This window comes from Opisthocomus hoazin, chromosome 5 (genome assembly GCF_030867145.1).
Source record: "Opisthocomus hoazin isolate bOpiHoa1 chromosome 5, bOpiHoa1.hap1, whole genome shotgun sequence".
Lineage (NCBI taxonomy): Eukaryota > Metazoa > Chordata > Aves > Opisthocomiformes > Opisthocomidae > Opisthocomus > Opisthocomus hoazin.
In genome coordinates, this window is record NC_134418.1 from 69,480,054 (window position 1) to 69,492,642 (window position 12,589).

At 36.7% G+C, this 12,589-nt stretch overlaps 1 protein-coding gene across 4 annotated transcripts in view; it reads right to left on the minus strand.

Annotated features, from left to right (window-relative positions):
* Positions 1–12,589, minus strand: part of FSTL5 (follistatin like 5) — a 318,510-nt gene that overhangs the window by 136,945 nt on the left and 168,976 nt on the right. The gene's annotated exons all lie outside the window — the stretch shown is intronic.

Sequence of the window (12,589 nt, forward strand, 5' to 3'; positions counted from 1 at the left end):
ACAGAAGCACTATAAAGACACTGTGAATATAAAGCTGATTTTACTGTACTTGCAGAGGAATGGTGATGAAGAAACATTCAAATATATTTGAGATTATAATTTCCCAAGTGCACATGACATGAAGTCTTTTTCCTCTCAGTCTAATTCCTAACCACAAAAAACAAATTCAAACATTTTCAAAAATAGCTAAAATAAACACCTATTACGCTACTAATTGTATCAACTTCTTACAGGCTTTTGACAAGCCTATTATCTTCCTGTTATAAAAGCAGCTGACCTGAGAAAGCTCCTGTTTCTCAATGGGGGCACATACACTTTGTAAACAGATCATAATTAATAGCTATTAGATTTTAACTCAAAGGGCCTTCTCCCAGAGAAATGTTTTTTAATTTGTGCACTGTTTTGGTTTAAAGACTGTATGTGTTGTAGACAGCTATCTCTATTCCACCCAAAGACTTAAGATGCTGATAATCACAAATATTCAGAATTTTCATTTTACATGGCAAATGTATTAAAACCACTAGCACATATCTGAAAGAATCAAACATAATGTTACTCCTAGTTGTAGTGTTGTAGAGTTTTAAGTTTTGTACCAGGCACTGCAAAAATAAATATAACTATAGTTAATTCCTTTGTAAAATAACTACTCTTCCTACTCTCTACATGTCTCCTAAAATAACTGCAAAACCATTACTTTTGTATTATTATATGATAGCTTCTGAAAAACAGGGGATACGGATGCTTTTGTGTTTCAGTTGCTCTGCAAAGGAATCAGCAAGGATAGTAAGCAATGCATTCATTTATTATTCAAGTGAACAGAAAATTTCTAAACAAATAATAAAGTATAAAAGGAGCATTACAGTAAAGACAAATGACACAAACATTTTATCCTACCAGAAGTAATCCTCTATATATTAATATAAAAGCATTATAAAAGATAATAACCGTGTTACTACATTAGAAAGTATGAAAACCATTCACAAAGATCAGAAAAATCACCACAAAACCAGCTTTAGCTATTCTTAATTAAAGATACATACCACGCTACCTGAATATTTGTGCTAGCTATTTCTCTCAAACTAAAAGCCTGTTTATTAAGTTCACATTAAACTGAATTAAGAAAAAATGAAATTGTATAGATCTTACAGCTAGTACATAAAGGACAAAAATGTAGCCTGGGAAAAACTAATAACCATAAGCCCACTGTAGTTCTAGAAGTAGTACTGAAGATACAACTGTGTGCATTGAAAAATTCACTCTAGAAGAAACCTCAGAGATTTCAAGGCCATGCAATGTGTTTAAAAATCACAGCTGTTTCATGAAAAAGGAATATTTGGGGTGAGAAGCATTGTTCTTTTGCTTGTTTTTCATAAAAGGCAGTCTGTAATAGTTTAAGACACTTGTTCCTACCAGCTTCAATTGTACAAACAAGGATTAAACTTTACACCTAAGGTGATGCAATAAAACCTATGCTAAAGCCCACCAACACCTGCCATTAGAGTATCATATTTTTAATTGTATATTAGTGTTCTCACCTTCAACCTTCTGAATTGAAATCTCTCTTATGATGCTTTTAAAATATATTTGGTCAATTTTATTTGAAATAAAAATAGCTAAAAAAAGGATTAGCCAAAATGATTGAAATATTTCCAAGAATGATGCTATGGACAGGTATGATTCTTTTGTCTGGCAATTATCTAATTTTCTTCTTCATTAAACCTGTAGTTTTGATTACAGATATAAGATTCAATGTTTGTTTATGGTTAGACATCTTTATGCTGGCAATATACTTTGGGGTTCTTTGGAATATTCAACTCCTTTTTGATAAACCCTCCAACATGTCCGTGGGGACAGAGTTTAGAAGATACAGAAATGATTTCATATGATGAGTAATCTTACTTATCTGTGATTTGATTCTAAAACAGCTGTTCCAATTTTTACCCAGTAGGAATTCCCTTGCGCTGGATCTAGCCATCTCCTGACTCTGCACAGGATCTGTGGATCAGCCCTTGTCTCTGATGGAAAGCAAAATTAAACTGTGTGGAGATTTCGGTCAGTTCATTATTTTTTTTCTCTTGAAGGGGTGGGGGATTAATATTCTGTCACAAGAGGTACAACTCAGAGCTGGCATTAGGGTGTGGGGATTTGGATTTTGAAAATTACCTGTTCATGTAGCAGCCTGCAGTTAGACCAGATCCACCGTGATATGAAATTACAACCTGTACAAGACTAGCAATGCAAAGCTGACTACTTACCAAGACGTTAGCCAACAGAGAAGTTGTTTAGCAACTTCTCCTTGCATCTAGTGTTTTAAAATCATCACAGTCAAACTGCCTGTTCACAAGAGTCCTTAACTCACCAGCTGAGGAGCCTTTATTTTTGTTGACATTACCTTCTAACAGATCTTCACTTATCAGTGAAATTCCATAAGGTGAGACATATAATGACGCAGCACAAAGATTCAAACAGGGCAAGAGAAATTGTCAGTATTGGTTCAAGAAATAAACAGTGGAATTCCCAAATTAAGACTGTGAATATTTTTTGTGTTTCTAAGTGCTATCACAACACGGTATTTTAACACCATGTTCTAGAAAATACAGTCTATCAGACAATCCCAATTTTCATTTACTTATGTAAGGAATATCATTCACAAAGTCAGCTTGCTAAACATAATAGTTTCTTGTAGGTATTTTGAATTTCATACCCTACATCATTACAAGAGAAAAATAATGCTATGCAGTGTCAATAAGCCATATACTGCATGAATAATAATGCCAGTAATTGCAGAACTTGAAAAAATAGGTATCTGTAAGGAATCATCAATGGCTGAAACAATCCTGTGGGATTTTGAAAGTCTGAGGTCTCACCCCAATCCTTTTTGGCAATTTAAAAATAAATGTAAAAAGAAAATTGGCAGATGATATATACTATTGAGGTGAATAATAATGAAGAGAAGGACAGGGCAGCATATGGAATGAAATGGATCACATGGTTGGATGTTTTCAGAAAAAGGATCTGTGTTTTCATAGAACCAAATGTAAGGTCATTCGTCTAAAAATAAGAACCTAGACCATACCTTAGTGAAGATAAATGGGCCCTGGAAAGCATTTTACCTGAAAAAGAGGCAGGATTTGCTGTGAATAAGGAAGTCTCAAACTCCAGGGCCATTCGGTAGCCTAAGCAAGCAGTGTGATCTTTTGAAGTGTAACAAGATAACTGGGGGTAAACAGGCAATGGTGGGACCAAAATCAAAACACAACATTCAATTTTAACTTGCACATACTAAAATATTAACATTGAGAAACTAGAAAGGAATTGTTCAAGTTAGAAAAGATCCATAAAAGTATTTGGAAGACTGCTGAAGATACTTTACATTAAGAGAGCTGAGAAAAATCAGTATTTGTATTGTTGGGGGGTGGGGGGGGATTGCTTTTAATTTTTTTTTTTTTTTTAAAGGGAGAATAAGAATTGACCAAATCACATTCCATAGGTACTTTCACAGGGGAAAGTAATAAATATGGATGCTTCTATTTGGCAAACAAAAGTTAATAGGATGGGAGAAATAAGTAATACCTCTGAAAGCAAAAAAGAAAAGCTACAGGAGCAAATAACCTTGAATCCTGGGACTCTTAAGTTGTTTTCGAATCAAGGCTGTACGCCTCTTTGCACACTTCTTTTTGCTTCAGCCAAAAGCAAGACATTATATTTTTTTAATTGAAACTGTAGTAGGAATAGAATAAAGTTCCACATCTGTGGTATAGAACTTAGATCATTTAATCTAACTTGTGTATTATAGATGATCTAGCAGTGTGCCTTAAGTTTTAAATTCTGTTATATTCTGTCCATGGAGGAGAGAAGAGTAAAATACAAGGAAACTGATTATTGAGTAAATTCTTTAAAACCAGCCTGTCTGCTCCTTGGTTAAAATAGCAATTAGTTAGGGAGGCAGGATAGAAACAGACAAAATTTTTAGTGAATCACATGCTAGAAACAAAATTCTTACTATAAAGGTTAAAGCATGATTAAGATGATCTGCAAAATTTTATGATTGTGCCATACAAGTCATACAGGGGATTACCTGATTTCAGACTTCTGAATCAAAAATTCATACCAGAGAATGTTCACAAATATTTATGCTCACAAATTTTACTTTACATTTCCATAAAAACAGTGAAGTATTTTCTTCCCGTATCGCGAACAGGTAAAAGGTAAGACACAGCAAAAGAACTGCTCTGTTTATGGCTCATTGTGAAAACGCATAAACACTGAAAACATAGAAATTTATCTAAATTTTCAAATTATATATGGCTTTTCTGAACTATGAACTTTACCTTTGAGAACAGAATGTTCTCTGAAACATGGAGGAGGGGTTTGTATTATTTGGAAAATAATGTGTTTTTTAAAAAATATAGTACATAACAATTTATTTCCCATGAAACAGTACACTGTTAGCTAAGTTCAAAACCTCTCAGTAACTTAGTCAGTACTACTCCAAATTTTAGGAGACTAGGAAAGGTGTTCTTGTTAAAAATGTCCAACTGCATGTCAGAATAGATCATTTCACTCATTTCAATTTGATTTCTGACAGCCACAATGGAAAGTCTACAGATGTTATGAAACTAGATCAGAAATAACACATTTCCTTTATTAGTCCACCTTACCAAAAATTTTGTCAGTCAGTGGTTTTTTGCTTGCCTGTGATTTATATTCTTTATGCACTGCCCCAAAGAAAATGCTGCAGAAATACAAGTACAAACAAAAAATCCGTTTACTGTGAGTGTGGTGGTTCAGTTAACATGAAGTTAATCTTTCCTAAAAGCAAGTATCTCATCACAACAGTATCACTCCGTACTTGATCTAGAGTACATCAAATGCCAAACACTGGGAATTGTGTTCCTAATTAATTCTGACTGAACAAGAGGGTTCAATTACCTTCTTCCATAATCTTTCACAGCAGTATACCTTTGTGGAAATTAAAAGAATTGAACATTTATGAAATCAAATTAGTAATAAAGGTTGGTAAATTTTTCCTTGTTTTTGCTTTAACTTCCCTTAGCCAGGTTAAATCAGTATTCTTCTTATAGTTTACCAGCATGTTCTGTATGGCAGCAACATCATCCTTTATTTGGTGTCTGTAGCAGAGCATTACCTTCATTGATTTGAGATAGAGTGAAAAAAAATAGGGGACCTTTGAATCACAGAATGGGTCATGATACAGAGATCCCTGAGCAAGAAGAGATCTGAACTGGTAAAACCACAAAGAGCAGCATGCAAAGGTGTGGACTCAAGTTCAGTTAAGGGTATTATCTCAGCACTATCCCATATTAATTGAATTATGCTGCTCAGATATGAGGTTTCTCTCTGCAAACTACTCCAATGAGAATCACACTTCCCTGCCTTTCCAATTCCACACTTAGCAGGGGGAGAGATCTAATCTGACCCAGAAGATGTAAATGTATTCTTAGATGTCTGTTAGTATAATGCTGAAGTTGTAAATGTCTAGCCCACAGTACAGGAGCAGAATAGGTACTGGGACCACACAGATGGCATGAGTAAAATTCTGCACGTCAGAATTAGATCCAGAGCTACTGGTACACCGAGCCTGTGGCTTTGGAGCTGAACAACGGAAAAAAATGTTGACACGAGTGCAAACAAAATCCTGCACCATTATACTTCGTGTCCACTTTCAGTTAGCACCAGCCCTTGGACCTGCCCAGGAAAAGAAGCTGGGTCCAGCTTCCCTCACAGCATGTTGCTGTGTTTCAAAGGACACTGTTTCATAGGGCAGAATTTCAGAATCATAGAGCCAGAGAGAAGTAACTGAAGAAGCAAAATTGCTTGGCCTAACCTTGGGCTCATTTTATAGAGATAAGGATATTCTAGGTAACCTCAGCTTTGGAAACTGTTTCTTCTATATTTTGCAGTAGCCATCCAGTAGACTGTGCCCACACAATCTGGTGTCTAAGGTCCTCTTGTTTAAAAACATTTATTCTCAGGCTTTAGGGATTGACTTTGTTCCTAACCAGAAACTGTGAAATTCATAGCTGCAAGGTTATCTAGCAGTTAGATTTGGCAATGCTTACACACCTCTGAGGATCCTAAACGCTCCTTTTGGATTGAAGAAAAGACTTCAAGCTGTCTACCCAAGTATATGAAATATTTACATGCTGCATATATATACATGAGGGTATTAATCAAATAGCTAGATATAGGGTAGAAAAAAATCTAATTTTTAAAGGTATTTATAACCCTTTTTTTTTCCTTACATGTCATTCCAGTAGCTAAATAATAAATCCTAATCCAACAGAGTAACGGAATCATCCGTTATGCAAGAAATTAATGGGAAGTGTTTCAACTTGATAAAAGTAAAGGCAGCAAACACAGATCAAGATGTTAGGGTTTAGTACTAGGATCACAGTGTTCGTAAGCTATATCTCACTACTAATCCCTAAAAAGTGCTCTTTTCTTTTCCCCCACTTTCAAATTTTATGTAGAATTCTTCTTTTTATTTTGAGTCTAGAAGAGAAGAAGCCTACAAAGAGGACGACTTTCCCTTGGTCGAGGAGGACGCTGTGAGGGATCGCTTAAGCGATCTGGACGTCCACAAATCCATGGGCCCCGATGGAATGCACCCACGAGTGCTGAGGGAGCTAGCAGATGTCATTGCTGAGCACTCTCCATCATCTTTGAGAGGTCCTGGAGGACAGGAGAGGTGCCCGAGGACTGGAGAAAGGCCAATGTCACTCCAATCTTCAAAAAGGGCAAGAAGGAGGACCCAGGGAACTACAGGCCGGTCAGCCTCACCTCCATCCCGGGAAAGGTGATGGAGCAGCTTATCCTGGAGGCCATCATCAAGCAAGTGGAGGAAAAGAAGGTTATCAGGAGTAGTCAGCATGGATTCATCAAGGGGAAATCATGCCTGACCGATCTAATAGCTTTCTACGATGACATGACTGGCTGGGTAGATGAGGGGAGAGCAGTGGATGTTGTCTACCTAGACTTCAGCAAGGCTTTCGACACAGTCTCCCATGATATCCTCCTAGGGAAGCTCAGGAAGTGTGGGCTGGATGAGTGGTCGGTGAAGTGGATTGAGAACTGGCTGAATGGCAGAACTCAGAGGGTTGTCATCAGCGGCACTGAGTCTAGTTGGAGGCTGGTGAAAAGTGGTGTCCCTCAGGGGTCAGTAGTGGGCCCAGTCTTGTTTAACTTCTTCATCAATGACCTGGATGAAGAGTTAGAATGTACCCTCAGCAAGTTTGCTGATGACACCAAACTGGGAGGTGTGGTAGACACACCGGAAGGCTGTGCTGCCATTCAGCATCACCTGGATAGGCTGGAAAGTTGGGCAGAGGGGAACCTGATGAGGTTCAACAAAGGCAAATGCAGGGTCCTGCACCTGGGGAGGAACAACCCCATCCACCAGTACAGGCTTGGGGTGGACCTGCTGCTGAGCAGCTCTGCGGAGAGGGACCTGGGTGTCCTGGTGGACGACAGGTTAACTATGAGCCAGCAGTGTGCCCTGACTGCCATAAAGGCCAATGGGATCCTGGGGTGCATCAAGAAGAGTGTGGCCAGCGGGTCGAGGGAGGTTCTCCTTCCCCTCTACACTGCCCTAGTGAGGCCTCATCTGGAGTACTGTGTCCAGTTCTGGGCTCCCCAGTTCAAGAAAGATGAAGAGCTACTGGAGAGAGTCCAGCGGAGGGCTACAAGGATGGTGAGGGGACTGGAACATCTCTCCTATGAGGAGAGGCTGAGGGAGCTGGGCTTGTTCAGCCTGAAGAAGAGAAGGCTGCGAGGGGACCTTGTAAATGCTTACAAATATCTGCAGGGTGGGTGTCAGTAGGATGGGGCCAAGCTCTTTTCAGCGGTGCCCAGTGACAGGACAAGGGGCAATGGGCACAAACTGAGGCACAGGAAGTTCCGTCTGAACATGAGGAAGAACTTCTTCCCTCTGAGGGTGACAGAGCACTGGCACAGGCTGTCCAGGGAGGTGGTGGGGTCTCCTTCTCTGGAGATATTCAAGACCCGCCTGGACAAGATCCTGTGCAGCCTACTGTAGGTGACCCTTCTTCGGCGGGAGGGTTGGACTAGATGACCCGCAGAGTTCCCTTCCAACCCCTACCATTCTGTGATTCTGTAATGCTTATAGTGCATGTTCAGTTTTTCTTAGATTAGTGATAGTAAAAATAGGTAATGGAACCTAAATAATAAGGTATCCCTAATTAATAGGCAGAAAATAAATAGGACTACAGTTTAACTGGCAACATACGCTTCTGCCTATGCCACATGTAAGAAATACCAGAGTTGATCAAAAATTCAAAAAGAGGAGATAGACTTATTATCCATTCTCCCAGTTCCAAGTCCTCCAAATAACAAATAGTAATACCACCGATAGAATTCAAAATCCAAAGTCATAAAGGTAAAAAATTAAAGGCCAGAGATTGAGAAACCAATGTTGACAGAAAAGATGCAATTTACATTAGTTGTAGATGTGCAAACAACTGCCATGAAGTATCAGCTAGCATAAAGTGCAATAGCATTATCATTATTTTTTTTTTTCTTTCAGATCTCAGTGGCACATCATAGGGAACACAGTTTAGGAATCTTAATCTTTGAAGAAAAAGATGGAGCCATAATTCAGGCTAAGTTGTCACATAAAAAAGGACACACATCTGTTCTCAGTTTACAAAAAACAGTTTGTTAGCAAACATTCTAACTGACAGTGACGGAAGTAAATCTGAGATAAAAGAACTTAAAGAATAAACAGCAGGAAGAAACTAATTAAAATGTTATCTCACCTACACATTTAGCAGCAATTAATGCTGTATGAAGTAAACTGATTAAATGTATCATTCCTTCAGATTACTTTTTTTTAAGATAATATATAGCAACCAAGCTGTTTATAGATACAACTCTACTCATCTACAGAGAGTGTACTCTCCTAAGGTATGGCATATTCCGGATATTCACAGATAAGTACGTATACGTACACATAGCCATAAACACAATAGTACCTAATTTCCTACTTAAAAAACATTTCTTTTTTTGTACATTTTACATTAGAACTCTTGAATTGATGCTTCATGTAAAGATGCTATACACACATACACCCACACCCCGACCCTATCTACAAACACACATGGATATGTAACATTATTCAAAGGTTCATTACACTTTAAGAGAAAACTGTATTTCTGATGTCACCTATAATTGAAGCATATTAAATCAATACGTGAAAATGGCATATTTAATCTTACAGTATTAACTTTCACTTATCATTCCTTGAAACAATGATGAACCTAATACACTTTCCCGAGAGTGAATGGTTCTTTTGATTGTCTCTTGATTGTTTTGGTTTGGTCTCACTAACTGGAATTAACAAAGAAAACATCAAAACAAAATGCAGAAGGAGGAGTTTTTATAAAAATGTAACTTATTTTCATTTGTCCTATGTTAATAACATAATGCAATAATAAATTGGTAAATAACCGAAAAGTATCCAGGTATTTGAAATTGCAGATATCAGTTCGTAAATAAGGATGCCAAATTCTTTTTATGACTCCAGAAAATAGATCATTAAAATACGTGAAAGGAAGAGGAAAATGTATTATTGTTATATACTCAACTTGCTTTCAGACTGTGTCACTTCCATTTTCTATAACATTTTGCTTGCTTAGCTCACTAGTGTAAGACATAAATAGAAGGAACGCAGCTCTACGTCTAAGCAAATATAGATTATTTCCATTTAACACACAGAAGGAACTTGAATTTCACTGTTTAGCAAGATGAAGTATTCTTAGAGCTTATGCATCTTTCGCTGATGGTAACCAGAAAAGTCTTACTGTTTATAAAATGGCAATTCCACCATACAGGAATAACAGCATTCATCACTGGAAAAACACGTATTATTCCCATGTCTCCTCATAACACTTCAATGTTTTTCTCTTCTATACGCTACAACAATATAGAGTAATCAAGCAGTCTATTGTGACAGAAACACTGATATTCCATTTATAACTTTGTATTATAATTCCAGTTTGGTTTTGCATAACATACAAGACAATAGATAAACAAGTGAGTCTGTTAACAACTAAATATTCATATATAACCAGAAGAATAAATTATCTTCCTTTATTTAGGATTCATCTAAATTCTTGCAAAGTCTTTTAAAAATAAACCAGAACAAACCCTTCAAGGAGCCACTCCACTTGACTAGAAATCTTGCAGATATGTTGCATTTCTGTTAGACCAGAGGTGATGAAGATGATGAAAATTCTGCCTATTTCATAGCCCACTCTTTTGGAAGGGCAGATAATATTTTGGATTAGTACCTATCTCCCAAAACAGCGTGGTCTAAAAGGTTAAATTCACCAGTAAGTCCTTTCAAAATCAAACCACATCTGACTTGCCAAAATAGTATTTGGAAACTAGAACACTGAATGAGTTCAGCTCAGCAGTGAAAGCAGTCAAGTCAGAGAAGAAATTATATGGGCAAAAAAATGTTCATTTGGCCTGCATGGAGCTACATAATCCCACCACTTTTCTACCTTCATTGCACTCTACCTTGTCTGACATCTACACTTTTTAATGGAGTTATAATTACTTTTTAACTGTAATTCTGTATTAGACTACAAAGTCATGAAAAAAATTATACCCAGATGCCAGAATTGTTCAGATAAAAGAAAGTAGCCTGCCAATTTTTAACTTATTTTCATAATACTTGAGATATTTTTTTTAAACTTTCTGAATATTTGAAACAGCTTTTTAATAACAAGCAGTAATTTTACTTTTTTGGGAGAAAAATGTTCATTTCTCTTGCATCAAGATGCAAATGCAAGAACCTTATGATTTCTGATTCAAAATACATCATTAAAAATTGGAGTATTTCTGTCATCATTTCCAATCTCCAACTGACTCATTTCAATTTTATGTTGGGTATGATGACTATCTGGACATCTATGAGAGAATAAAATTGAATCCAAGAGCCTGATTGCACTCACTGCACAGCAAGATTGAGGAGATGTAAAATTTAGGATGCACTAAATACTGAAGTTCTATATTCATGTGTACATAAATTACTTCAGGACACCTTGCTTTCTATAACAAGTATGTTATTTTTCATATACCCTTAATATGCTTAAATTTAATATGCAGACAGGCACTCTTATTTATGAAAAGTCTGCAGATCTCAAAATTTTGGCTGTATTGTAAGCACAACTGTGAAAAATACTCCTAATCCCGAGAACATTTTCAAAAGTACAATAACGTCTCCCATTCATCTCTGGGGAAGTTCAAAGACCTTTCTAACGTTCTTCCACCACCACCCCTCCTTCCCCCTCAATAACCACATTCTCAAGAATGTTAATTGGGCCAGCATTCTCCCAGCAGCAGGGACCTCACTCACATTGTGAATCAACAACTTCTAGGCAGCATATTCAAGATGAGGTCTTTTTGTTTCTTTTCTCCTACTGTAGAATTCAAATTTTTAGAAATACTAATAGCTATCATATACACTAAGGACAGAAGAGAGCAAGAGTGTAATCCCACCTTGCAAAACAGTCTTGATTTATCAAGCTTTTATGTTCAACAAGAACAAAAAACATTCATCGGGCTAAACTACAGGACGATGAAAAAAAAATGTGTCAAGTTTTGAACAATCATAGATAATGTTCTGAAAAGCAATGCATTTCATTTGAAGATACTGCTCTGAGATCTTTTAATTCATTGTCTTATTTTAAGTCTTCAGAGAGAACCGAGTTGTATACCCTTTTTTTTTAAGTAAATATGCAGGATAAAACCCTCTTCCATCAGATGAAGGCAAAGATTTACAAATATTCAGATTATACAGGAGGTGGTTTCTTAACTGCAAAGCCGCACACTATTCTGTGTTTCACAAAGGTGATTCAGTGTTTCCTTTTGCTGTATAAAAGGGACACAAATGTTCTCGGCTTAAGCTTCTGCTATAGAGAAGGTTTCACCATAAACAGTATAGCTTCTCTTTTTTTCTTCTGTGCTTAAACTGACTAAAAAACGATTTATGAGGGCAACAGGTTAGTTCGCTGTGTCTCTCGCAAAACATATAATAACAAATCACACAGCACTAACAATGAACTTATTTTAAAATATTCTTTAGATTGAATAATTTGATGTTTCTGCAATGAATTTTAGCAAAACTACGAAGTACCACCATGTTTGGGTTTTAAGGCTGTTTGACCTGTTTCTATACTTGTGAGAACAGCATTACTTTACTGTTGCCATTATAGATTCATTTTTATAGGCAAAAAGTATGTGGGAAAAGTAAGTATAGAAAGTTTAAAAACACCATAATGAATTTTATTTTTTTTAAACTATGATTGACTCAAAGAAATAAAGGAAAAGAGGAAAAATATGCATGTAGCAACTGAAGAGAAGAATTGTTGCTCTACACAAACCTGCAAATTCTGCAAAATATTTTTGATACTGACCTTCAGCACTAGTGCTTTAGTCCTGCTCCTCTAATGAAAAGATAATTCACTGATAATCAAATAATGGATTTGTATTAGTGAAAGTATTCAACTATTTTCCAGTAGTTTTGTGAGGGCTGTGGCAA